Below are 26,240 nucleotides of genomic sequence, written 5' to 3' on the forward strand. Positions count from 1 at the left end.
AATGATGGTGGCCTCTTGTATTCCATGATGCCATCGTCACCTCCTTCTTTGTCGTTGTTTGTTTGCGGTGAGTCAGAGAAGGTCGTTTTTCCGGCACTCCTCCTAGTGATTGCTATTTCTCAACGTTGGAATTTAGGACTGCCTTAAGCCACTTCCATGGGCCCTTTGGTTTTCTTGAGCCTTCCACATCTTTATCGGACACTTCTCTTTTTGGATCGTTTTCATTTTTGTTTGCTTGCTCTTTTTTAGAGTAATGCATGTCGGGTCTTTGATGGTCTTCCTCTCGTTCTGATCGATACCTCTGCTTGTGATGTTGCTCGGATTTTCTAGGTGACCCGTCCCTTCGTGTGCACCTCGTATAGTAGTCTCTCTGTCTACTCGGCTCTCGTCTGGTTTCTCGATGGTTCTGCCTCCTATAGATGTTACTTTCCTCTGGATTTACTCTTCCTGGGTTAGCACTTCTCTAGTTTTCCCGGGCGTGTGTTCTTAGTATCTGGTGACGTTTTGAGCTCTCACTCTCGATGACTCTCCTTGGCTTTTCGTCATGATTGTTTGCTTGTGTTATTTCTGTCAGTATGAAGCCTGCTTTTTTTAGCTCTTTGTATGGCTCGTTTGTGAGTTTCTCGATTGCCCCACTTTTAATGTGCAGATACGTTTTTGCCTTCTGATCACGGTGGTAGGGTTCAATTAAGATGAAATCATCTGTCTTTAGATGTTGCAGAGATACAATTTTACTCAGAGTTTTTAGGATTGTTTTCCTATTTAGGACAATGTTGTCACTTTTGCACGATGCTTGTTCTAACTTGTAGAGTCTTGTTGTTTCCAGTTTGATTTCTTTTTGCCTTCGTCTTTCTCGCTCCAATGTTCTTCTTGTTCTCTCCTCTATGCTACTTTGTGCTCTTTGTCATTTTGGGGTCGATGCCTGTCTGTATGATTTTCTTTGGTTTATTTCTCGGTTTTCCTTGTAATATTCACCGCGGGTCTGATCTTGTGAGTTGAGTCCTTGTTAGGTTTACCCCCCTTTTAGGTGTCTTATTTTCTGTGGGTTCTTCTGTCTCGGTCTGGGCTGCCTTTAGGATAACCTCTTGGGGCATAGCTCGCTGATTTTCTCTTGGGCTGTTTCCTTATCTGACTCTGAGTCCGGGTATATCGATATGTCCATTAATGTACTTGTCCTTAAAAATTCAGCCACCATTCTAGGAGATTTTTCTGTGTGTCTGATCTTTTTCAGACTTTTTGTGGTTCTCTGGTCGTCTCGGTTAGGGCTCTTAGTCAAGTCAATACTGCTCTCTGTGGCTGGCGTTTTATTTTTAGTTATTTCTGTTTGTGGTGTTTACTAAAGGCCTATTTTTTCTCTTTGGGTAGTTCTCGATGTTGTAGTTTTGTTCGATCTTGGTTTTTGGCTTTGCAGCCATGCATCTTCCGTCAATAGCGTCTGTTTAGACTCACCCACCATATGGTCCACAACAGCCTTTTCCTTTGTTGGCCATACTTGAGTTTAACTTCCTGTTTTTGTTCTGAGGTTGTTATTTTGAGTTACTTCTTCACGCCTCGCCTCCATAGTTTGCTATTTTGCCTCGCATGTCGCTGCCTGTTTTTGGTTTTTTACTTCCATTGCCGTTAGGTATCCTTCAATAAACTCAAATTTTGATAGTAGTTTCCCTAGAATGATTGTGTTATCTTTTGTAGCTTCATTTATGGTTTCATAGAGTTTCCCAAACAGCGCGAGGGAGATAGTAATTGCTGCCATAATTGTTGTCATGTCTGTTTTTTGTTTGGCAAGTTTTTCTGCGTGTCCGTCGTAATTTCACTATGTCTTCTGTGTTTCCCTAGTGTTTGCTCTAAGTTGTAGAATAGCATAGAGGGCTGGGTCAGAATTTCAGCATGCAGAGCTGCCCGAGGGGAGTCGCTGAGGGTCGCTGGTCCCTGTGGTTCCCCGTCTGGCTCCTTTTTTCCGACGTTACATTGATCAATTTTCACTCCCGTTTAGGTGTTGGAGATGAATTTTAGCCCACGGTTGTTCACTCATTTTCCTTCCAACGCCCGAGATGTAAGGATGTTCCCTCGCCTTGTCCTCCTGTGGTGTGTCATGCCCGTGAGGATCTGCAAAGGCAACATCCTTTTGGGCGTCTAGGTTTTCCTGTTCGGCGTGATTGTGTTTTTGCCGAATCTCAGCGTTGGCCATAACTTTTTTTGCTGCATCAGAAGCCTCATTTGGCTTTGGACGTATTGTATCTCGAGCTATCTTGTCAGAGTGTTCGAGACCTTTTGTGGCAGAGTCGAGGTTTGATTTACGTCTTCTTCTCGTGGAGGTGTAGGACATTCTTGAGCCATCTTGCCCAGGTGTTGAGGACCTTTTGTAGCAGTTGAGGGGTGTTTAAGTCTCCTTCTCGCGAGGCTATAATAGAGTCTCCTTTTTTGGCATCCATGGCTAGTTCTTTGTTGTGCTCAGGCCCATTGTCTGTTTTCTCTCTAGGGTTTAATTTCAGATTGTCAATTTTTCTTGTTTTATTTGCCGGCAGAATCTCCTCTACTACTTCCAGCATTTCTGCATCGGATAGTTCAATATCCTTGTTGAGTTTCCGTTTCTGCTGTTGCTTCTTGAAGAAGTTGAGGAGTGCATTTGAGATTAATGGATTAGGTAGTTTTTCTGTGCCGTTTAAGTTCTTCTTATTTGTTGCTTTTTGAGTAATTTTTTGATTTTTCATTCCAGAGCTAGCACCTGTGTAATTACTGCTAGCCTGGCCGTTACCTTTTAGTCTCTCTGTTTTTTTTGTTTTGGTTTAAGGGCTTTCCCTTTTTGTCTTTTATTGTAGGTTTTTTTTGTTTGTTTTGTCCCTTCCTCCTTTTTTGTGCCAGTCACCGTCGTCTCCTCGGGGCTGGATGGAATATTTTGGTCGTTGGTTACCAGAGGCTTCGTGGTCAGGAGCTTGTCCTCTTCCATGGTGTCCTGCACGATTTCCTCTGAGCATATAGGCTTTTCTTTTGTGTTTAGCGGAACTGGTATTCTGTCAGTAATTTCTGATGCCTCTTTATTCTTGACGCGGTTGTTTGCTGTTTCCTGTTGACTTTGCACCTCAATTTGAGTTTGAGGATGGATTTGAGCTGTTATCAGCAATGTCTTTTTCCTCTGTCCCTCCGTTTCCCCTGTGCTAGCATCCAAAAGTTGTCGGTGCTCCTGCTCTTTTATCGGGGCCCTCCGTCCCTTCAATTCATGTACTGGCTGGGCCTTGGCATCACCCTTCACACATTGCGATGTATATGCAATGCTTGCCGAAGTGTCTGGCAGTGCTGTTGCAAGCGGACTTCTTTTGGAGGGCTTGCGTGTGTTGGCGGGGCAGGCCGGAGAAAGGGTTATCCCAGTCTGCCCTCCGGCAGTCTTGGCTGACAGTCCTCTCGACGAGGCGGGCCTCCGGTCCACATTCCCGCCGCACACTACAGGACCCTCCTCTGTCTCTGTCATCGCCATTGGTAACATTTTCTCCACGGCCCTTTCAGAAAAAAGTCAAAAAGTGTCTCTGTTACACGGTTCGGGGCGGGTGTAACTCGCTTTAAGGTAGGCGATTTTTTCTCTGGCTGGAGCGGAAGCTTTGAGTTACTTCTGAGGCATCTTGCCGGCTCCGAGCTGCTCGGGTCGTCCACTTCCGTCTCCTCCATCAGATCGAGACTGTCCACGTTTTCTAGCTGCAGTACCATATGCCTCATTTTTAGGGGAGTTCGTCGAGGACCTGAGACCACTGACTCTCTGCACGCTCTGCACGACTGCAGACTGCTCGACTCTGCAGTAGACTCCGCTGTAGCTCCGCGGTCCGCTCCGCGGTCCGCTCCGCGGTCAAAGGAGTGTTTATGTGGGTCCACCCACAAACGATAGCAATGAAAAGCAGACTCTGCTCAGGACTGCAGACTGCTCGACTCTGCAGTAGACTCCCTTCTTTATTTATATATGTCTATAAATGTTCTTTGTAATTTTTAATCAGTAACTTAAACTGTAATTGTTTTGCCATGCCTGCCTTAACATGTAACTAAAATACGCGCCCGGATGACCTCAGGCCTGGTGCGCTCTATAAATAAAATAAATACGTAAGAACATGCTTAAAACTGGTGGCTATAGGAGGAGGATTTTTTGGGGAACTTACGTCTACGGTATACTGGCCATGATAAAAAATAAAAATAAAATAACAGCTAACAGCCCATGGTATGGGTTAAAAGTGACTAGTGGTGATATTGTATCTGAACCTCTACAACTACTTTGAAATGCTTCCCCTTGACTTGTGTATGTTCAGATCCACATGTTTTGTAAAGTGGATAATGTTTAACTGTTAGGTTTTGATTAACTCTCACAAAGGGTTTAATAGTGTTGCACATATGTATACAGGCACTTTACAGTGTTTAGCTATTTGTTTAGTCATTGTTTGGGTTTAACAGTGTTTTTACTTTCATTGCTGTTGTTGTACTGTTGGTCCTGGTAATCAGGAATGTTTGCCTGGTTGCTGGTCCATATGAGGATGTATATATTGGCCTATATTGCCCAACGAGCCAGGGTCAGTAGTCCTGGTTGTGGGGAAGGGGGGTCTCTTTACTGTGCAACATAAATAAAACCAGACTTACCTGCTGTGATGCGATCATTGGAACCAAACCTAACAGTAACATGTTAATTGTCCACATGTTACTACTGAGTGTGGAGCACTAAATTGACGGTCAGGGGGCTGATCATTCTATAAGAGTTAACTCACCATCCGCGGGTCAAGCATAATATTTAAAACATGATGTTGTTACATTATTGAAGATCGGTATTATCAAAAAGAATACTTTGCTAAATCAGAGTAAAACATTTGTAATCTTCAAACAAGTATCAGATTTATCTTATAATAGACTTAAGGCCTAATTAACAGAGCCCTTTCCAATGGGATTTTGCCATTATAAAAGGCTTCTGTAAAAACCACCCTTAATACCAAAACTATGTCAAATTTTCAAAGACTCAGAGAGGTGTATGTTTCATAGTCCCAAATGATTTATGTTTTGGAGAATATTCCTACACTGCTGCTTTTTTTCAGAGCCATGTCTAAGTCTGCATGAAACTTGATTGATATCAGCTCCCACATCTTAGCATGCAGAGGACTGTGAGGGGTCAGAAATGTGAGGTGACCACATTGTGAAGTTTTCTCAACAAATGACATTTTATTAAATGTAAGGTTGCATGAATGTCTCACTATCCCTACCTTGACGAGTATTTCCCTGCCTAAAATATACTGTAAGAAGCAGCCTAACAAAGGATATATGTCCCTCACACTTAAACATATAACAAATAAACAAAGAAAAACCTGGCAGTTCAAAGCAATAATTATTGAGTTCACCAGGTAACCAAAGTCTCTCTTCTGTGCAAACTCCCCTTCCCCAGTCTTTAACGTGATGCTGCTTCACAGTTCAAGAAAAGAACACAAGGAAACCTTGATTCGGAAGGTAACTTCAATTTGTCAACAGAAAGTTCCAACACATACGTTATAAGATTCTTCTTCTTGGAACAGGTTCTTAGTTCCTCAATAGCAACAATGTTTATAATGGTCAGGATGATTTGCAACAACTCCAGAAAATATAACTTCTCTATGACAGCCTCACTTGGCTCTTCCTCCAGTACTACTAACAACATAATATTTCACTGTCAGGACCACCTGGAAGCACTTCTCCAATGTCCACCTGGAGCACTTCCTTACCAGGTCTACAATCTCCAAAGGTTTGTGGGTATAATCCCCTGTCGGAGCACCGTTTCACAACGACAAGTACTTTTTGTGGGCAATGGCAACTGACAAGAGGTTACAACAACTTCACAGTGTTCAACAAAAGACAGCTTCAAACTTTCAACAGCTTGATTCACATGAATGCTTTTCAATACTTTTCTGCAAATTACCTTTTTTTCCACATTTGTTTCCCCAACTTCACAAGCAACCAAAGACTGATAGGGATAGGACTTCTCCCTACATTTCCCCAGGTTTAAACAATGTGTGGGAGTACCGGTTGTTGTCTATAACTTGGGCAACCAGTTTCAGAGTTTATAAACCTTGCAATAGCCCCCTCCTGCTGTTGGAAATATTGGATGAACTGCGTTTGTCTTACTTCTCTTGTCTCCTGGCTTTGGCACTATTAGTTGGGGCAAAACTATTAGTTGCCCCAAATAATAGTGGGGGCAACAATAAAGTTGCCCCCACTATTAGTTGGGTTTTCCTCAAACTGTCACTTTCAAGATTACAGTGATTTGGACTAACACTTTAGAGTTTTGCTGCTGTTCCCTGTTTGGCATTTAAAAATAACATGGGAACCTCTTTCCCTCTTATGTGGGTGCAGCTTTCGCTGTATTACAATTATTCAGTATTCAAAACAAACATGTGGATTACTTTCATCCACACGTGAGTGTTGCTTTGCACTTGTTCTGCTTCCAATCGAACGCCTCTCACTCGCACGTCTGCTTCCCAACTGCAAGCTGGCACAGAACGCTCTGGAGTCATTGACACTCTGTGAACTCACTGGTTTACCCACAAACTTCTGTTCCCCTTGCGTTGCACGGGACTTCTGCTGCTTTGGCTCTTCACAACTCAAACGGCAAACCTCTTTGGTAAGTCTACCTTTGTCCACACTACTTCCACTTGGTGTTTCTTTCATTACGGAGGCCCTGTAGTGCACGACAGCCATGAGAGACAGCCTTGGGGCTCAACGATGCATGCCAGTCACCTGAAACAGCCTTCTGAATGCTTATCGCTGCACAACCTCTAAAGAACAGGTCACATGGGGGAACTCCTGCCTTCTGTTCGCTTCCCACTAAGCAACTTCTGCACTTCAGATTTCTGGGGATACAGACCCTCTCAAGACCGGCAGCTGGTATCTGCCCTCCAGTGGTCCTGGCATCCTCTCTTTCCTCCAGTTTCTGTCTGGGCTGCCAACACGAACTCTGTGCCTTATGACTTCTGACTTCCTCTTGTCTTCACTAGCAAAACCATTTCTATGGCCTGCACCTGAGGGGGCCTTTTAAGCCTCTCAGTCTCCCTCAGGTGTGGGTCATCTACACTAATTAGCTGACCACTACTGCAATATTGTGCCTCTTCAGCCCTCTTCTTCCTCCAAGTACTTGACACAATGTCAAGTGTTCCCCAGAGCAACAGCATTCATGGAAGCTGTTCGGCACAGGAGATTCAAGCGGCTGGAGACCAGAACTCTGTCAGAGGAGGAGACACATCTCTAGCACGTCTGACACAGGTGGTGCAAAAAGCTGGTGAGGAAGAAGCACAGTCTCCAGGAGGAGGTTGACCACATGATCCATCACAGGTTCTGTTACTGCAAGGACATAAATGCTGTGGTCCCGCCGCAGCGACCCTCATGCTGTCGGATGATGCCCAAGACCAAGACAAGGCCTTTGCAGACTCCAGATCCCAGAAGGTACAGGAGAGAGCAGGCTGACCGGTGGAAGCACAAGAGGGTCTGGCAACCAAATAATTGCACATGGTGAAACAGGGGCAAGCACTAGTCCCCTAATTTGAAAGGAAGTGCGAGTCCATTTTGCATGCAAAGACATTGTACTCGAGTCAGTGATAGTATCAAAACCACTTACCACCAGAGAAGGGTCGAATACCCCAGTGTGAGAGAGTGTGACATTTGTATTTGAGGATGTCTTTCTCATGTTGGTGGTAACCCCAAGGCCACCAACCATCAGAGAATGGTTGAGGAGCCCAATGATAGAGAGCAGGATAAAGATATGTAATTGTGAATGTTCTCCTCTGCATCACTGACACCCCATTATCACCCTGATCCCTTTGTTGGGCATCTTGTTTAAGCTCTCGGTCACAGGCAGCACATCAACACAGAAAATCGACTATAATCAAGAGGCTGCTGAGCACCTTTGCTGGGCAGCCATACGACCTGAATGCTCCATATGTACCCTTGTTATGCTTTGCCCATATGTTAGGCTTCTGGGCTCATGTGATACCATATTGCCTCCAGCTCATAATGTTTAATTAGGCTTTTTATTGTGAGAATGTAACATTCCAAGAATGGAAATTATCAGTGACATAGTGACCAACATCAATGGTTGAGAAGCAGACACTGCACTGCCCTTTTCATAAAATGTTCTCTCTCCCTCTATCAACTGAAATACAGTTTGCAAATCTTGACATATTTGAGTTCATACCAAAGAGCTAAGTCTTGACCTAAAGGTACAGTTTGACGTAAGGACTACCCAAATGAGAGGCTGTGAGCAGGGCCATCTTAACAGTGGCTGGTGCACAGGGAACAGACAGCCTTGGGGGCCCCCTCAGAAAGCCATATACTACTCCCAACCTCCTTGAAATCCATGTCGCCCCCCCAAAACCCATGCCCCTCCCAATCTGAAAGATGAAGGGATTACATGCCTCAAGTCAAATTCAACAGATACTCGTCCAAGCTTTAAATGGATTATCTAGTTATTAATAAAATATAAAAATAACACATCTCTGTGAGACAGGTGTTGCACACACTCTCAACGATAGGAACAGCACACAGATTCAGGAAGGGGCAAACACCAAGAAACCGAAAGGAAGTTATATGCAGAGTTGGAAAGAAAAAACAACAATATCAACGATGATGACCAGTGGTCAAGGGCGAGCATTTCCGAGGGCAACAACAATTCCATCTGAGTCAGCAACTGCTCCAGTATGCATAGCAAGCAGCTAAGCACATGGCATGGTAAATGGTCAGTGTATTGAGACATTAGACAGCAGTTTCTTGTTTGGGTAAACCAACAATTATTACCCAAACCTGGAATTAAAAAAAATAAAAATGGTCTTCCTTATAATCCTGCAGTCTGAAACTATTAATCGCTTGCCTTAATAAATAATACTAGTATTGCTGGTACTCCCCTTCAAATACTGCCTGTTTTGTTTATGAATAAATGGGAGATTTTCCATTCTCTCTTCTTTTTACAAGAAACATTTCGTTATTTTCAGGTCATTTTTGAATTGCGGATACCTTTAGATACTCAAATGTGCTACCACCCACTAACTCCAAAACATTTGAGGCTTGTTCAGCGTGTCTAGAGAGGGCGCAGGGGACAGGAGGACTCCAATTTTGGGTCCTCTATTCTGTTTGCGTATACTGTGGAGTCTTGTGCCAAGGCCCTCTTTTTCCTCCTCTGCACCTCCTAAATCCCTAAAAATGCCACATTCTTGGCTTCTTTAAGAATATTTCCTTGAATTGTATTAAATTGTGGTGTGCGCCCACTTCTTCCTCCTTTTCCGTTATTGTTTCGGGTAGCACATGATTATTGCACAGGCCATGCTCTGAGAAGTGATACATGTTGAACTGGGTGAGGAAGCTACCAGATTAAATATCTTCGTCTTTTTGCAAGCCTTTTTAGTGCTGTGCAACTGTGATGCGGTTACCCTTGCACAAGATTCTTTTCAGCTCAAAGCATCAATGTTCAGGCAAATTCCAAAGAACTTTCCTGCACCGAGAAGGTGTGGTGGAGCAGAGCTCCAATCCCTGCCTGGCATGGGCCGGGCATGGCATTGCGAACTGAACCACAGGCTCTTCCAGCTGCAGAAATCTGGGCTGAGTGCATGTGCTTTGTGCTGCCCCACGCACATGTCTAATCAGCTGCAGGTGAATTGAAATCCAAATCAGCTGGTCTCTTTTTCTCCCTGGACAGGCAGCCAATGAAGGGAGACAGTCAATGGTTTTGTCACTGGGCTTGAAGGGCATGTAAAGTGGTGCTTATTCCAAGTGGAATATTATAGTGGGTCACATCATAAACTGAGGCACTGTGTGCGACAAATATTAGGCAGAAGTGCTGATGGCATTAAACAGGTCTATTTACAACTCCCTATCAGATCAAAGTCCAATTCTGAAAAAAGTATCCAAGCAAACTGTAAAAGCAGAATTTAATGCAGGCTTTGCCTAGAATTCACCCATTGATTTTTTGCCTGCAAAAGTCACTTTGCACATACAGTTTGCTCTAGATGCATATTTTGCTTTCCTTTCAGGGAGACTAACAGCGTCAATGGGTGGGGCAGAAGGTGAAAAAGTCCTCTCCATCCCCCAATTTGGATTGACCTCAGAGCCTTCAAAGAAGGTGCTCTTTCTTAGAGCTGGCATTGCCAAATACATTGTTTGCCACCCTTTGTTTGCTATCTTCACAGGGCACTTTAGGAAAAGGTTGTATCACTGGGATAGAGGCCATTAAAGCGTAAAGGCAGACTTCCCACAAGCTGGAGCAACATGTTCTTCTGTGCTAATTGTGATGGCTAACGATAGAATGAAAACAAAATAGACTCAATTACTTTATTTATTCATTTATTAATTATTAATGTGATTTAGTTTACAACATTAAACCTTACACATAATTACATAAAATCCAAATATAAAATTTGCATAATGCAATTTTAAAAAGAAAAAAGAAAATCATTTCTAATCACAAATAATAAAATATACTTTGTATTATAAATAATACTTCCATGGATCACTCCATTTATTTCTTACATGACAATCAACTATACATTGTATAAGCCCTTTAAAACTTCATAGTCTCTCACAAAGATCAGCATTAACAGATTAATGGGACATAAGGGATAAGGCACTGAATTAGGGGAAAGGAGAAATAACTCAGTCCCAAGTGTTCCTATATCAGCAGTAAGAGATTCATCATATGAATTCCCAGCATAATGGAACATAGTCCCCAAAGTGCACTCAACACTGCTACGGTTGGAGATGGTCTTTCATTCAAGGTTCTACAGTTCCTTATATTGAGATACCCAATAAAATTTCAATCATCAACCAAACGTTGTGAATTGCGGTGAGCAGTTGAATGCTCCTGGTATGAATGCAGCGGAGCCAGAAGGTCATCTCCCCAATTGTTTCCAGGTTGTGTACATATATGCCCAAGTAGTGCTCATAGATTTTAAACATTTTAGGCCATTCGGTCAGGAGATGTTTAGCAGACTCTGGCATTCCATGGATTTTGATGAGTCAGCAAAAACGGTCTGCCATGGGACTCTTGCTGACAGTACCAGTGACAGTCAAGGTGGGAAATTGTGCTCATCAGTAATATAAAACCCCTAAATCTCTTTGAGGGACAGCGATTAAGATAGCACTGAGGCTTCCTGAATGTATATAGCATATGTGACACAAACTGGTATTTTTTAGACCGCTAAGGTGAGCATATTTCTCCAGCCAATCCCAGAGTTCTATTCATTTGGCTAGGGAATTCTACATTTTCATCAAGTCATTCCCACATCCAGGTGACCAGCATATCTCAGTGAAGAGTTTGTCCATTGCCTCTTTCAATGTGCAAGTAGGATATGGTTTTGATGATTCCTGATGAAGAGCTGTCAACAAGGCATTATTTGTGCCGATAAAGGGGGTGCTATTGTAATAATGGACACTAAGGATTATACATCTAAATGCCTCACCCTCCTCAATGATGACAACACCTACTCTAAATTAGATGGAGACCCCATCAATAAAATCAAGATACTGATCAAAAGCACTAACGAGGAGGCATTGGACCTCAATTGGATCGACGTTAAGACAGGAGAATTCTTATTGAACCAACATCCTATCACCCCCGTCTTTTACGGTCTCCCGAAGATCCACAAGAACCCTACCAACCCTCCGTTGAGACCCATAGTAGCTGGATCGGATAGCATCTTCGACCCACTTGCTATCTATGTGGATAGATCACTCCAAAAACTTGTTCAAGACACCCCTAAATATCTGAGAGACACAGCCGATTTCCTGAACTGTATAAATGATATCACAGCTTTAAGTGCCGACTGTATAATTTTCAGTATGGATGTGTGTAGCTTATACACATCCATTCCTCATGAGGAAGGTATACGTGCAGTTCAATGGTTAATTGCCAATAGCTCTAACAGTACGGGAAACAACAGTTTGATCTTGAAATTTCTGGAGATCATACTTTTCAACAGCCATTTCAGATTTCAAGGTAAATTCTTTCTATAGACAACTGGCACCTCTATGGGCTCCTCTATGGCCCCAGTTTAAGCCAACACATTTATGTACAGACTGGAACATCAACATGTACTGGACCACCCTGAATGGTCATACAAGATCCTAATGTGGAAACGATACATTGATGACATTTTTGGTATCTGGTGTGGGACACGTGATGAACTGGACTCCTTCTTTAACTACATGAACACCATCCACAACAATATCAAGTTCACCGTGGAGATAGGGGCACCTCATTTACACTTTCTCGATGTGGACATGGAAATCAAAGAAAATCGTATCTGGACCACTATTTACCATAAACCAACTGATGCAAATAATTTGTTGCACTTTACAAGCCATCATCCGAAATCAATGTTGAAAAGCCTACCATACAGTCAAATCTTGAGATTGAAACGCATAATTTCGGATCCGGCCGGCCTTCATTCAGAAAGCAGCAAACTACTTGAGAAATATGAAGCCAGAGTATATCCAGATACAATTCTTGAGGAAGCCAAAGGAAGGTCTGAACTCATTAGCAAAAAACAACTCCTTGTCCCTAAAATTAAAATGAAGGAAACACCACTGCTCCATATCACCAAATACTCAAGACAAAGCTTTCAAGTAGGTAAAACCATCGGGAAGCTTTGGAGCATTCTCCACAATGCTCAGACTCTCAAGGAACTATTCCCTAAAGCACCCATGATTGCCTTCAGACGTGGTAGGAATCTCAGAAATACACTAGTAAGAGCAGAAATACCACCTAAGGACCTACAAATGCTTCTACAAACCAAAAAAATGGGAACTTTCCCTTGTCTCTGCTGCTCACACTGCAACAACTTCACCAAAGGTGATAATATCGTTCACCCATGCACTGGTAAAAAGATTAAACTACGGCACTGCGCTACCTGCATGTCCACTGGAGTGATCTATGCGATCAAATGCCCTTGTGGCAAACTCTATGTGGGTCAAACAACAAGATCTGTTAAAGAACGTCTCACAGAGCATAAATTGAACATCAGGAGCAGAAACATAAAATCACCTCTCTCGAGACACTTTATGGAAAACAACCACACAGTTGCTCAGCTCAAATTTCAAATCCTTGAAGTAGTTAAAAAACCCTACAGGGGTGGTGACTATCTATCCATTCTCTCGCGTAGAGAGACGTACTGGCTTCACACATTGAACACATTATTCCCTAAGGGTCTTAACAATGAATTTTCCTTGAAATGTTTCATCTGACATGGTTTACATACTTTCATTTTGCCTCTGTCCAATCATGCTCTATATGTGTCTAATCCATCTATATCCATTGTGTAAATAGTATCTACACTCAAATACTGTTGATGAACCGCTATATACTACCATGTGACCTGACATTGTATAATGGAAACTGCTCTATTCTGTGGAACTCACCATATAACAGTTATATAATCTTCACCACTGTTTATACTTTGTAAATTCAAAGTCCCCCCATTGGAACCCAGATGGTTGAATTTTGCCAATTCTCTTCTACTTTTTGATTCGTATCCCATTGATTATATTCACCCCATTCAATTCCAGACCAACCATAGCATTACTTATCTAGTATTTGTATGGGCATCATCACTTTCAAGATGGCCGCCACTTTGCACTGACACTTGTTTGCCATTTTTATAACATGATCCCGCCCGTTAATCCGTCTACTGTTTCGATGCACAACGGCCTTGATAGACTGGGTACTGCACGCTAGAGGGTCTCTCACTACACGGCAAGCGTCCCTCTCATAGCAACAATCTCCACCTACGACAACGCACCCACGGCTGGGCTGAGCGACCTGCATTGAATCCTTACTGCATGCCGGATGCAGATTATTTGGATGGTACACCACGCTGCTGGCACAGTAAGTTTGAGCACCTACATTTAACACACATTTATCTCTGTGATATTTGAATCATGCTTTGGCAGAGACGCTCCAATACTAAAACACAGCGTTCTTGGACTGTTTACATACCCAGGCACTATATCACTACTGATACTTGATCAATGGTCGTACGTGGCCCACGGCACCTGCCGAGTAGAATCTTGGGACTCCAAGTCGTATATTCATCTCACAATGGTGAGTGTTTGTCCCTTTACTCTATATCTTGATGGTTGCCATTTTGAGAATGCTTGCTCATTTTAGGCTTTGTATTCCATTCTTTACAGTCCACTGGGCATCCAGACGCTGAATGATTTGTATGATTCATCATTTATTTGAAATCCCTTAGCTATGCAGAGTGACCTCCTTAAACGCATCAACATTCAGGACTTCCCTAGTCTTGGTGAGCACACCTACTGTTATTCCGTTCAGAACACCTTTTTGTCAGTGTTCTTTTCACCATTCATCACCTCCCTTACCATTGACTGATTGGCCATCCTTCGTTCTGGTTGTTTGTGGCTTTGGATATAACTGCATTTTTATTCTGTGTACTTTGACCCCCAATATCCGTTCTTGTTCAATACAATGTTGAGACATTGTTTGTGTCACTTCACTGGTAGTTTTAAACTATTTGATGATGAACCCCAGATAGACTGTGGAGTTGAATTAATGTGTTGTAACACATCTTCAGGTAAAGGTCTGATTTCTTTTTCAGGATGGTGGCTTTTAATGAAATTAAGCCCAGTTCCAATCTTATAATAGCCATTAGGAGTAACCTGTAAAGCTTTGTTGTTTCGAGATTGTTTACACTAAGTGAAATCGCCACTAGAATCAAATTCAATACATAGGTATTTGTAATGGGAAGCATAAAGAATTTCTAAGTGACATATAGTAAGTCTTAGGTGGGCAATTTTCTTGTTAGTAAATATCATGTTTTTGGGACCATTTTTGTCTGCGTATTCCCATAATGATAGAGCTGATCTGCGAAGGCCACTAAATGTATGGTCGAAAAAACTACCAAGTCGTCCGCATAAGCTAAAACGGGGCAGGATGCCTGGCCTATTCTAGGGGACAATTTTGGGCTAATGCAATCGCCACCGGAATATCATATACATAAAGGTTGTAAAGTAAGGGGGCAAAGCCCTGTTTCACCCCTCTGTTCTGCATTACCTTGTTAGTCATGTTGCCTTGTTGATCAAGTTTGAGTGGCACAGAGGTGTTTTGATGCAGTAATCTGAGGTAATAAAGCAGTCCTTCAGGGCAGCCCATATAGTTTTTCTCTTGGTATTGAATCGAAAGTGGCTTTAAAGTCTATATAAAGAGCGTATAATGGTGAGCTCCCGGTCTTCCTAGCTCTGGTACGCAGTGTATCCATAATAGTGAGGTTGTGTGTGGTGGAATATCCATGTCTAAATCCACTTTGAAATTTACACAAAATGCATGACTTATCTGCCCAAGATTGTAATTTGGTAAGTAGAAGAGTAGCAAAACATTTACCAGTGGCGTCAAGCATCGACAATAACCTATAATTATTGATGTCTAGCTTATTACATTTTTTAAACACTGGAATTAATATGGCAGTCTGACAAAATGGTGTTTTTTTACCTTCTGATAGGATTTTCTCAAACATAATTGTCAATAGTCTGGCCCAGAATTCTGGTTTGCTCTTGATTGCTATATTAGCCGACCGGTTAGGGCCGGGGGCACGAGAAGGTTTTAGCTTCTTCATTTTTTCCAAGCAGTTCATAGGATACATCAAATGGGGGAAGAAGTGGAACTATGCTCAATGAGACTAGACGCTCTTCATTCTCAAGTGTATTACGACTTTCGAGGAAGCTAACCCATTCCAATGATCCAATTGGATTAATTAGTTGGCTGGTCCCTGTGCCCCTGGCTTTGCCTAAAAGGACCAAATACTCTTAGTATTTTTGAGCAGATTATTTGTAACATGTTCTGCCATCGTAGATTCCTCTCAGAGCTTCTCCTAAATTTAATGGCAGCTCTGTATCTATTTTTGATAGTCCTAGAAATGAGATAATAGGACTCAATTGATACACCTATTTTCTTAGCCGCTCAGAGTTTGGCCCTTAATTTCGTTTTGGCATCCCTAATTTGTCTATCATAAGGCATTTGCTTGCTAGCTTCTCTAGAAATCGTACCCACTACTATGGTTGCGTGTGCACTTGAAAATGTACGATCCAATTCTCAATTGCATTTGCCGACATTGCGCAAAACTGAGAAAAGTCAGAAAAACTATCTTCAGATAGAGCACAGGCAGATTGCCTTATGTTCCTCTCCAGCCAGTATATACGCAACGCAGCCCGATTTGCATTAAGGTTCCCCATGGGCTTGCAATTAGAGTAATTTTTAGCAATGTCTAAAGTAGAGTAATGCATCGGGGTCAATCCACGTCTTCGGCATTACTCTCATGTCATTAACCTGCAATGCCATGCTCAGGCTGACAAATATATAGTCCAATGTGCTATGGCGCATGCCACTCTTCAAGGTGTAATTACCAGGGCTATCATTAGTTGTTTTGCCATTCACCATCTCAAACTCACAATAATGAAAATAAATTCAACCAGCATAGTCCCTCAGCATCATTTTTACTATGGGACATAATACATTTGGCTTTCAACTCTTAATGTCTTAATATAACTTCTGGAAGGGAGTCCGCTAACCATTTCAGAATGTTCTGAATTATCAACCATCTCTACTTCTTTGTCTTTCGGGAGTGTAGGCACTTCTTTGTCTTTTCTTCTTTATCCAGGTCTGCATCCATTTCCACCTCGACTACCATAAGGTCATCTTTGTAAGTCCTAAGCATTTGAGCTGCAGCTAAGAATTTACAATGGACAGCTGATACATTTGGGTTTTTACCCTTTAATGGCTCAATACATTCGAAGTCATCCGATTTTAACACTCTCAATTGTAGTACTGAATGGAGTCCGACTAGGAATTTTGATTGTGATAGCCATTTGTGTTCCTTATCCTGGTATAAATTGTTTATTAAACAGATACGGTTGCCAAGAGTTTCCGCCATGTTTTTTTTTTTCCTTATTCCGGGTAATGCCGATGGTTCATTCAGTATGGAGGGAGGTCTTCCGGTTTGATTAGGGGTAGATGAAATATTGTCCTCCTCATTCTGAAGTTGTGGTAAAGGCGTTTCAGGGATATCCGCTACTTCTGACTAATTTCCTTTATCTGATATGTGCCAACTAGTTAAGCATCCCTCTCCACTGGCATTCCGTTTTCTGGTTCTAGCAGCTCTTTTCTTAGCTTTCCTGGAGTGTTTTTCCGGTATGCCAGTCTCCGCCAGCAGGGAAGCTACCTCGCACGGTCTTTTACTCATTACTGCCCTTTTTGCCATGCAACAATGTTTACGTGAATACAATACACCTGCGTTATCTATGAGTTAGGGGTGAGTCAGGATTGGCTCCAAAGACTGCAGCAATGTGAAACGCGTCCGATAGGTTACAATCGGCTTCATCTCTGGCTTTGTCTGTTAAAATATTAGCAGCGACAACGATATTCGTATTTTCCAGAATGCGCCTGCAAATTTTCAAAAGGATTTTTAAGCCAAACTGGATGGGCCACCATAGACGACTGTATCTCAGCTATCTCAGATGAACCTGGAAATATACCTCCCGTTTCCTCTGCTTCACTTTCCAAAGTAATATCTGTCATAGTGATGACTAAATTTTGTGAGACCGATAGTCTGGAGGTGATCAAAGAAGGATTGAAAGGTTTGAGGAGATCATTGGTCTGAGACTCTTTATGATAGTCCGAATTGTTGCCTGGTGGTTTAGATATTGCTGGAGTCATTCCCCTCTGAATATTTAAACATATTTCAAGCAAAGAGTTGTTGTCTATTTCACCATGATTGGTCAAATCCTGGGGATTGCTTCCATTGTTTCCAAGCAATTCTGCTTCCTTCAGTGCAGTAGAGTTGGTTTCCGGCTGAGGATTGACTGGGAAGAAACTAGTAATTACTCTTTGGTTAGGCAAAATCAGCTTTTTTGCTTTTTTTATTGAATTTAGATTTGTCTCCTCTGGGTTAGTTAGCTGAGATTTATATTGACCCTTTTTTCTGCGTAGATAGTACTTCAAATGTGATCCCTTCTTGATGGATGGCATTATGGGCACAGAAGATGCCGATCCCAGATATTAATACACAAAAAATACCACGTCAATGACCTATCGAAAACTCAATCTGTCAAGTATGTAAGCAAGTATTTTTAGGGGGCTTCCTTATGTTGCCCAATAGATGTGGGAACTTGCTAGATTTAATGCTGAGGCCGAGATCAAAGGCAAAACGCAGCAGCCTCCCGGCCTGACTCAGTTCGTCAGAGTGAGTAATTCAGTGCTTGCAACAGACAGAGTCAAAGGATTGAATTTCTTTATCTTAATAGAGAGGGCTCTGGTGGCACAGTGAAGCGATGAGCAAGGGTTGATTTTCTATAGTCTCTGAGTAGTTCTTTTGAACCCTGAATCCGAGCTCAGTGCTCACCGTGATCACCGTGATCACCGCTGATCACTTCCCATCCACTTCTGCTCCGCTTCCGCAGAGGAAATGCTGTTTTTAAGCATGTGGATCCTTCAGTTGCGGGTCCCAGGGCGAGCCGCCACTCCTCACTGGCAGCAGCTGGTGCAGAAAACACTTCCCTTAGGAAGCAGGCAGTCCAGAGAGCCACTCCTCCCTGCTCCAATGTAAGAAATGCACGATAACTAAATTACTAAATGAAAACCTTTTCTTAAAACTAAAGCTACCAGTTGAGTTGCATAATATGTTTAGTTTTATTTGTGGGAACTGGGAACGACATATGAATCAACTGCTCAAATACGACCACAGCTGAATGCCGGTCCCATCTGAACCAACTCCACTATAGCCGCAGCAACACCATCAGCCACTCCAATTGCCACAGCCGCACCACCAGACACAAGACCATAGGTGCTTTAGCAGCAGACCCAGTTGCAGTATGCACTGCAAACCCCATCTGCTCTCCGCTACAGCACTGCCAGACTCACTACAGAAATAGTCAGTCTCTGAAATACCACCTGGGCTGCTTCGCAAGCCACATTTGAACCATTTTCTCCAATGCAGCAGCAGAGCCGGATCAGCCACTCCAACAGCCATAGTAACAGCAGCAGCACTGCCAGTCACATCAAGCATTACAGCAGGGACAGACCAGGCTGAAGCAGTGCCACAAGCAAGGTAAGAGAGCGCTTCTCACCCACTTTGGGTTTACCGTATCTGAATAGGCTTTGCACGCCCTTATAGTTATGCCTGCATTTTGACACTACACGGAGCAGGTGTGCTTGTTGGATAGATTTTTCAAACAGTGTTTCCTGCACTCAAAATATGAATGAATAAATCAGTAGATCAGCACAATTTTAAACGGCTAACAGAGGCCCAGTGCCTTATCGCCAGGGCAGCAATGGGCCGTGGCAGAAGGCAAATAAGTACCCGGTTGTGAGTACTCATTCAAACCTTCTATACCCTGTGCCTAGGTTTGCAAACATATCTGTTGTAGTGGGTGAGGGGATTCAGTTCGGAATCCTGACTCCTTACTGGTGCTTTGTGTGACCACCATCGCCACAGTGAAAAAACTGGTCCATAGAAAGCCATTGGCACTTAATGGTGGCAAACACTGGCCAATGAGGTTGGGTATTTGTGATGTGTTATAAAAACTCCAGCAACTCCTTCTCGATTGCCTAGCTGGGCTGTTCATCTCTGCTGTTTTCCCTCCTGGAAATCCCTGCTTCTGCACCCCACCCCCCTTACCCCCTCCATACGACTCTGCAGTCTCTCCTTGCTTTCTTGCAGAAGGCTTAGAAAAACTGAAGACTGCGTGAATCCTGGAGGGCACGTTGTGTCCCCCACCACATACAAATGAAATAAATAAATGTACTGGGCAGCACGAGGATCGGGTGGAATTATTAGCAATATCTGAAATATTCACCCCAATAATGGGGAGATAGGACGGTGGGGGAAGGCTAGCTTAGAAGCAGGGTTGGAAACGAAACGGGCATCTTGCCAAAGGGTGGCCAACTTTACAAAACATGTCTTGCGGGACAATTTAATCACAGTGTGGCGGATTCCTGGGCTTCTGAGTGCTCTATGCTTGCATGGTGCATGACCATAGCAACACATCTTTTTAGCTTGCCACCCTATTAGCTGGGGATACAGGGCTTTCAGTCATAAAGACTGGGGACACCTTTAAGGATGGGAAAGGTTTCCAAGCCCACAACACACACACAACACAACCCTTCCAGCTCCCTCCCGGGTCTCCCCTCCAGTCAAGGACAGGTGGCGGGAGCCCCCCTCCAAGGATCCTGGGATGGGGCCCAGGGTACGAGCCCCATTTTCCACTCCCATAAAGATGTCACTGGTTGTAAGGTTTACAAAATGGCATTGATTCTGTTCCTTATGAAGAGCCAGAAATTCCTTTTCTTTGGAAAAAGTAGGTGAGAATAAATGTCAGCATGTACACTCTTTGCAATTAACTATCATCTGGGGGTTTCAGAATGCTCATTGTCCTTTCAGGCTCAGCCCACTCAGCAGTCTCAACATCAGCTGACATCTTCCAGTAGCTTGCCTTATGAAGTACTGCTTATTGTTGAGACAACATCACATCAGGAACAGTATTGCTTCCTTCCGTTGTCGGTCAAGCAAGTTTTCTCAAAACATTGCTTGCTTTCCCCAAGACCCCCAAATGACACCTTAAGCTGAACATTCATCTTCCTCAATTAGATTTGTGGAATTGACCTTGGAAAAGATCTCAGCATGTAAAGAATTCTTTGTAACACACACACACACAAACACTCCATAGATACAGAGTTCTCGTGTCCCCAACTGTTCTTGTCTCAATCCAGTCTCCTAGCGCAAGCTCTCAACCATGATGCTGATTTAGCTGGAGATTTCACTCTGTCTTCCATCGCATCAGCCAGTTATTTATGTGACCCGGTGGCAGTCACTTGATAGAAGAATGATCTCTGGTTTGTTTTGCCAAAATGGAGCAGCAATTTAGTTCAATGAGTTTTAGGAAAAGCTGTATGAGGGTTAATGCTGCAGGTCTTTTTTGGAAATTAACCCCTTCCTCACCATCTCCACGATTTCTACATCAGAGAGCTAAGGTTTGCAAGACCTGCTTCACCTGGAAGAAATCAGAAAGGCAATCACAAAAATACAGCATGATAAATTACCGGGTTTTGTTGGCTTCCCAAAAGAGGTCTATTCATGGACCTAGTCTGGATGTTTGTAAAGAGTAAAGAGGGTGTCAGACTTTCGTGCACACTGAGACAGGCTGCCAGCACAGTGATAAAAAAGATAAATTGGGCAACACACATGCAAGGTAAAGTCCGGTTTCCCTGCTAAATGTAGTTGGCAACAGTTGTGCAAAGTGTGCTGTGAACAGATTCGAGAACATCCTGCCCAGAATACAAGCCAAATGTTAGGTCTGTGTAAGAATGTTGGTACTCCAATAACACTCTGAAGTCCCTGAATATTTAAGTGTGTTTATTTCTGATCCACGTAGGATACGTATTGAGGTTTAAGATGAGCATAAAGTAACATCTACCAGCCCCCATGTAAGCTGGCTCCAACTGTCACTGCCAGGAACTCTCGTACCATTAACATTCCACCCCTCACCTTTGATTCTATACTGATGACCTCACACAACAGGAATACTGTAACACACACACACACAGGGAATATATGTACACAAATCACTACAGTCTGCTATGTCAAGTGTATTGAAGGGGTACAATGAATCATGATTCTCCTGGACCAGCACATTTTGTTTGGACCACTGTCTAGAGCATTGAAGGCAATCACACCGGATACAAAGACGCTGTTTGAAATGGTAGACTTGAGTGTCATGCTCGGAATTCTGGAGACTTAAAGATTTGAAGAAGGCACAATTGGACTCACCCGAGTCATGCATCACTGTTAACAGTAACACATCACGGATTTGTTTCTCCAATTGGAGAGTGTTATAACTTTTGACAACTTTAAACACTTTCTAAAACATACTCTCGTACAATATTAACGTATTTTTTATGATCACATTGGCCTATGGCCTGCTATTCTTGCACTGATTTGCCAGCCATAGATGGACAGCAACAACAATTGGGTTTGTGTTGGCAGTGCAAAGACACTTTTCAGCAGTGCAAATTCACTTTGAACCGGGCAAATGAATGATGCCCACAGTGTTTCCATTTCTTTTTTTAATGCATTTCCACCCCTAAAAACTGTGTGGGCATGTAGAAACTATCTTTGAAGCAACACACCTTGTACAGCCCTTTACAAGAATTGCATTCTCTAGGCCAACACACTATGCTCACCCTCGCCACCCATGACGGTTCTGTTGCCCAAGTGTTAGATATGAGCCCAAAACGTAGATATGCATGCAGGGGCTAGCAGTGAGTCCTTTATGCTATTTTCTGGGAATGAGGCAAACACTTACATCTGCATGCAGGGGCTAGCAGCAAGTCTGTTGTGTTCATTTCTGTGAATGAAGCCAACACTTAGATATGCATGCAGGGGCTAGCTATGAGTCCTGTGTGCTAATTTCTGTGAATGAGGACAACATTAAGATATGCATGCAGGGGCTAGGTATGAGTCCTTTGTGCTAATTTCTGGGAATGAGGACAACAATTAGATATGCATGCAGGGGCTAGGTATGAGTCCTTTGTGCTAATTTCTGGGAATGAGGCCAACACTTAGATATGCATGCAGCGGCTAGCTATGATTCCTTTGTGCTGATTTCTGGAAATGAGGCCAACACTTAGATGTGCATGCAGGGGGCATGTATGAGTCCTGTGTGTTAATTTCTGGGAATGAGGACAACAATTAGATATGCATGCAGGGGCTAGGTATGAGTCCTTTGTGCTAATTTCTGGGAATGAGGACAACAATTAGATATGCATGCAGGGGGCAAGTATGAGTCCTGTGTGTTAATTTCTGGGAATGAGGCCAACACTTAGATGTGCATTCAGGGGGCAGGTATGAGTCCTTTGTACTAATTTCTGGGAATGAGGCCAACACTTAGATATGCATGCAGAGGCTAGGTATGAGCATTTTGTGCTCATTACTGGGAATGAGGCCAACACTTAGATATGCATAGAAAGACTAGCTATGAGTCATTTGTGTCGGTGGAGAGTTTTTCACTGTCCACACACATCCCTGTTTTGGATAAAGGTTTTGTGTGCAGACGTGCAAGCAGCAGAATGCGAGATCCTTGGCAATGTATACAATGCCTCTAGTTTTGGCGTTAGGTATATCATTTAAAATGGCAATTCTGGTTACCTGGGTAGTAACTAAACCTAGATGGCTCTGGGGCATTAGGGGAGGAGAGATAGCTGAGGGGCAACGCGTTTGTCTTGGAAGCAAGACACAGCACAACACAGTTCCAAATCCCGATCCTGTGCTTAGAAAGCACTCAGCACTCGCTGATTTTAAGCGCCTTATAAACGAACAATAGAACGGAATCAAATACCTCAGTACAGAGCTTGCTGTTGCATACCGTGTATAATGAGCAATCGGTGGACTCTTCTGAAAAGGCAGGTATCTAGTAATGAATGTCAATTGTTTTGTTTCAAAACCATGGTAAATACAGTATTGCATTAATTAGGAAGCAGAGGTGTACATGAAATGAATGGCCATTAAAACGGCGGAGTCTCCAGCTTGATACACGTTAATGAAGCATCATGAGTCCAGATGTTGACAACGTTTCACATTGCGTTCGGTGCTGCATTAACTAACGAGCTTAATACAATCCGGATACCACAGTGCAGGAAAAGTTCATTTAAAACATAGCTGCATTTTTTTAGTTTTGAAGGGGCTTGTCTTTCATATAGCCCAATTATTTGCATGTTATGAAGGAGCAGTGATTCCATCTGCGGTTGTGCGGTATTTCCCAAATCATTTCTCCTCGGTGTCTACGCTCTGTGATTGTACTGTGCGCGATGCACTCATTCACATCATCGGCATTTTAAATACCCCAGAGATAGGCTGCTCAAAGATAAGTGCAGCATGTCGGGAAAAGGGATGCTGCCGGTGTCATTTCAGTGCCCACTGCAAAAGAAAAGACATCTGTTCAGCAAAGCCAATCCTGGATTTTAACAGCAGGTTGCATCCCATAATTGTGCTGCGCTGAAATTGGATAGTCTCTTTTAAAGCTAGTCCTGCAACCGAGCCGGCTCTCCTACCAACAAAAAGTACCCGGCAGTTAAATGTATGGCATTCCGATCCCATTATTGAAACAGCCTCTTATTCTGTTTGAGAATTTGCAAGGGCCTTTTTTTTAATTTAATGGCACTTTTTCATGTATTAAGTGGTTTCCACCGCTCCACTAACCCGAAGGTCTAGTTCTGGAACATTGACCCAATATAGTGACAAATACTCTCATGAGAATGAAGTTAGTGGTGGCTCAGAAATACTTTTAATAATTTACAATGTGTAGTTTGGGATTTATATTACATTTTACACATTAATATTACATTTGATCGTCAATCTATGGAGCACGGCCAATTCATCTTATGATAGTCCATGGGGAGGCTATGGAGGCCTAAAGTGGGATTAATTATAGGGCTGAGAGAAATTGCCCACCAAAAGTGAAAAGGGTCAATTGTGCCATTCTTTCACATTGTGATGTAATGCAAAGTGGTCATATGAAGCTCACTTCTGCTATGGCAATGGCTGGGTTGTGAGCGGTACATGCAGAGAAGATAAATGCAAATCTTGTGTTCAACTCGGCCCTTTTCTCTACTCTATCAAACCATCCACCTGCGCTGTCGCTCACGGCTCTGTCCTCTCGCTGTGGTTTTTCAACATCTACCTTGCCCCTTTGCCCAAAGTGATCTTTCCTTTCTCTCCTCACTTCCAGTGTTATGCAGACAACACACAGCTTTCTGTCAAGCTTCCCTCCTCTTCCTCCTCTCTCATCCCTGACTGTCTGACTGACATTCAGTCACTGTGTGCTGCCAATGAGCTCTGCCTTAATGCCAATAAGACTGAGATCCTTGTTATTGGCACTTCTGCTCCCACCTTCACTCACTCCCTCTGGCCACCCTCTATGGGCCGTCTCCTCTCACTCTCTTGTGAAGCAAACAACCTTGGTGTCATCTTTGATTCTTCTTTCTCCTTCTCTCCTCACATCGCAGACCTTGCCTAGATAGCCAGCTATCAGTTGCTCCTCCTCAGAGGTATTCTCCCCTTCCTCACCTTCCCAAAGAAACTCAATGTCTCCAGATAACTGGTCCTCTCTAGGCTTGACTACTGTAATAGCCTCTTCCTCAATCTTCCTTCTTCCTTCCTTCGTCCCCTTCAAATAATCGAGAATAGGACTGCAAGACGTATTCTTGTCCTCAAGCCCAGGGACCACATCTCTCCAGCCCTTATTTCTCTCCACTGGCTCCCTGTTGCTGCTAGGATCAAATTCAAGAACCTCAGCATCATCCACAAGGCCTTCTGGGGCCTGGGACCCTGCTACATCCAACTCTCTCTCCCTAAATAACTCTGCGCTACAGCCTTTCATTCTGCTAGCACCAACTCTTTGTGAGTCAGACGCTTCTCTATGCAAAGAGTGGGTCGCAGATGTCTCTTCTCTGCAGGAGCCTCCCTCTGGAATGGACTCCCTGCCCCTCTCAGGCTTCAGACGCATCTCCTTAAGTTCCAGAATCTCCTCAAGACCCTCCTTTCCTCATCCTCCTTCACCCTCCCCCTCCCCTGCTAACACCTTTCTCTACCTCATTGACTGGCTGGCTGGTTCCCTCCGAGTACTACAGGACTCCAGGCTCCTCTGCCCATCTCCCTCTTCCCTGCGCTTACCTGCATTCCCTGGCACATGGCCTCTGGCCTCCCGTTAGCACTTGCACCTTCCATCTTCACCCTTTTCCCTTCCCACCTTAGCACTTGATTTTTCACAGACCAGCACTTCCCACCTCACATTTCTTTTTCTGTACTTGCACGATCTGAATGTCACAAGGCCTAGTAGGACAGGTATTGTATCTTCCTCCCTTGTTCCCCCTCCCCTTTTTTGTCTTTGGCACCTTGAAGCACCATTTGTTGTACAGCTGCGTTACAAATGTCCAATACATAACTAAAATTAAATACCATATCTGCAGAAATAGAAAATTACAATGAAATGGATGCAAGCATTGTGGACCCAATGAACTACATCATTTTGTTCGGGTACAAGTCTGAAGAAGCTGCTGCAAGCGAGGGATCATTGGCAGCAGCCTTCCATTCATCTCTGGCACAGAAGTATCCAACATCACCTGCTTCTTAGTCTGTGAGTCTGGTTGAGGCAGTCTTTGCTGCTATAATGGCAGATTGCATGGACGTGACTGGGGTCAGCATGGGCTGAGG

This window comes from Ambystoma mexicanum, chromosome 6q, assembly GCF_040938575.1.
Source record: "Ambystoma mexicanum isolate Mex_15411 chromosome 6q, UKY_AmexF1_1, whole genome shotgun sequence".
NCBI classification, from domain to species: Eukaryota; Metazoa; Chordata; class Amphibia; order Caudata; family Ambystomatidae; genus Ambystoma; species Ambystoma mexicanum.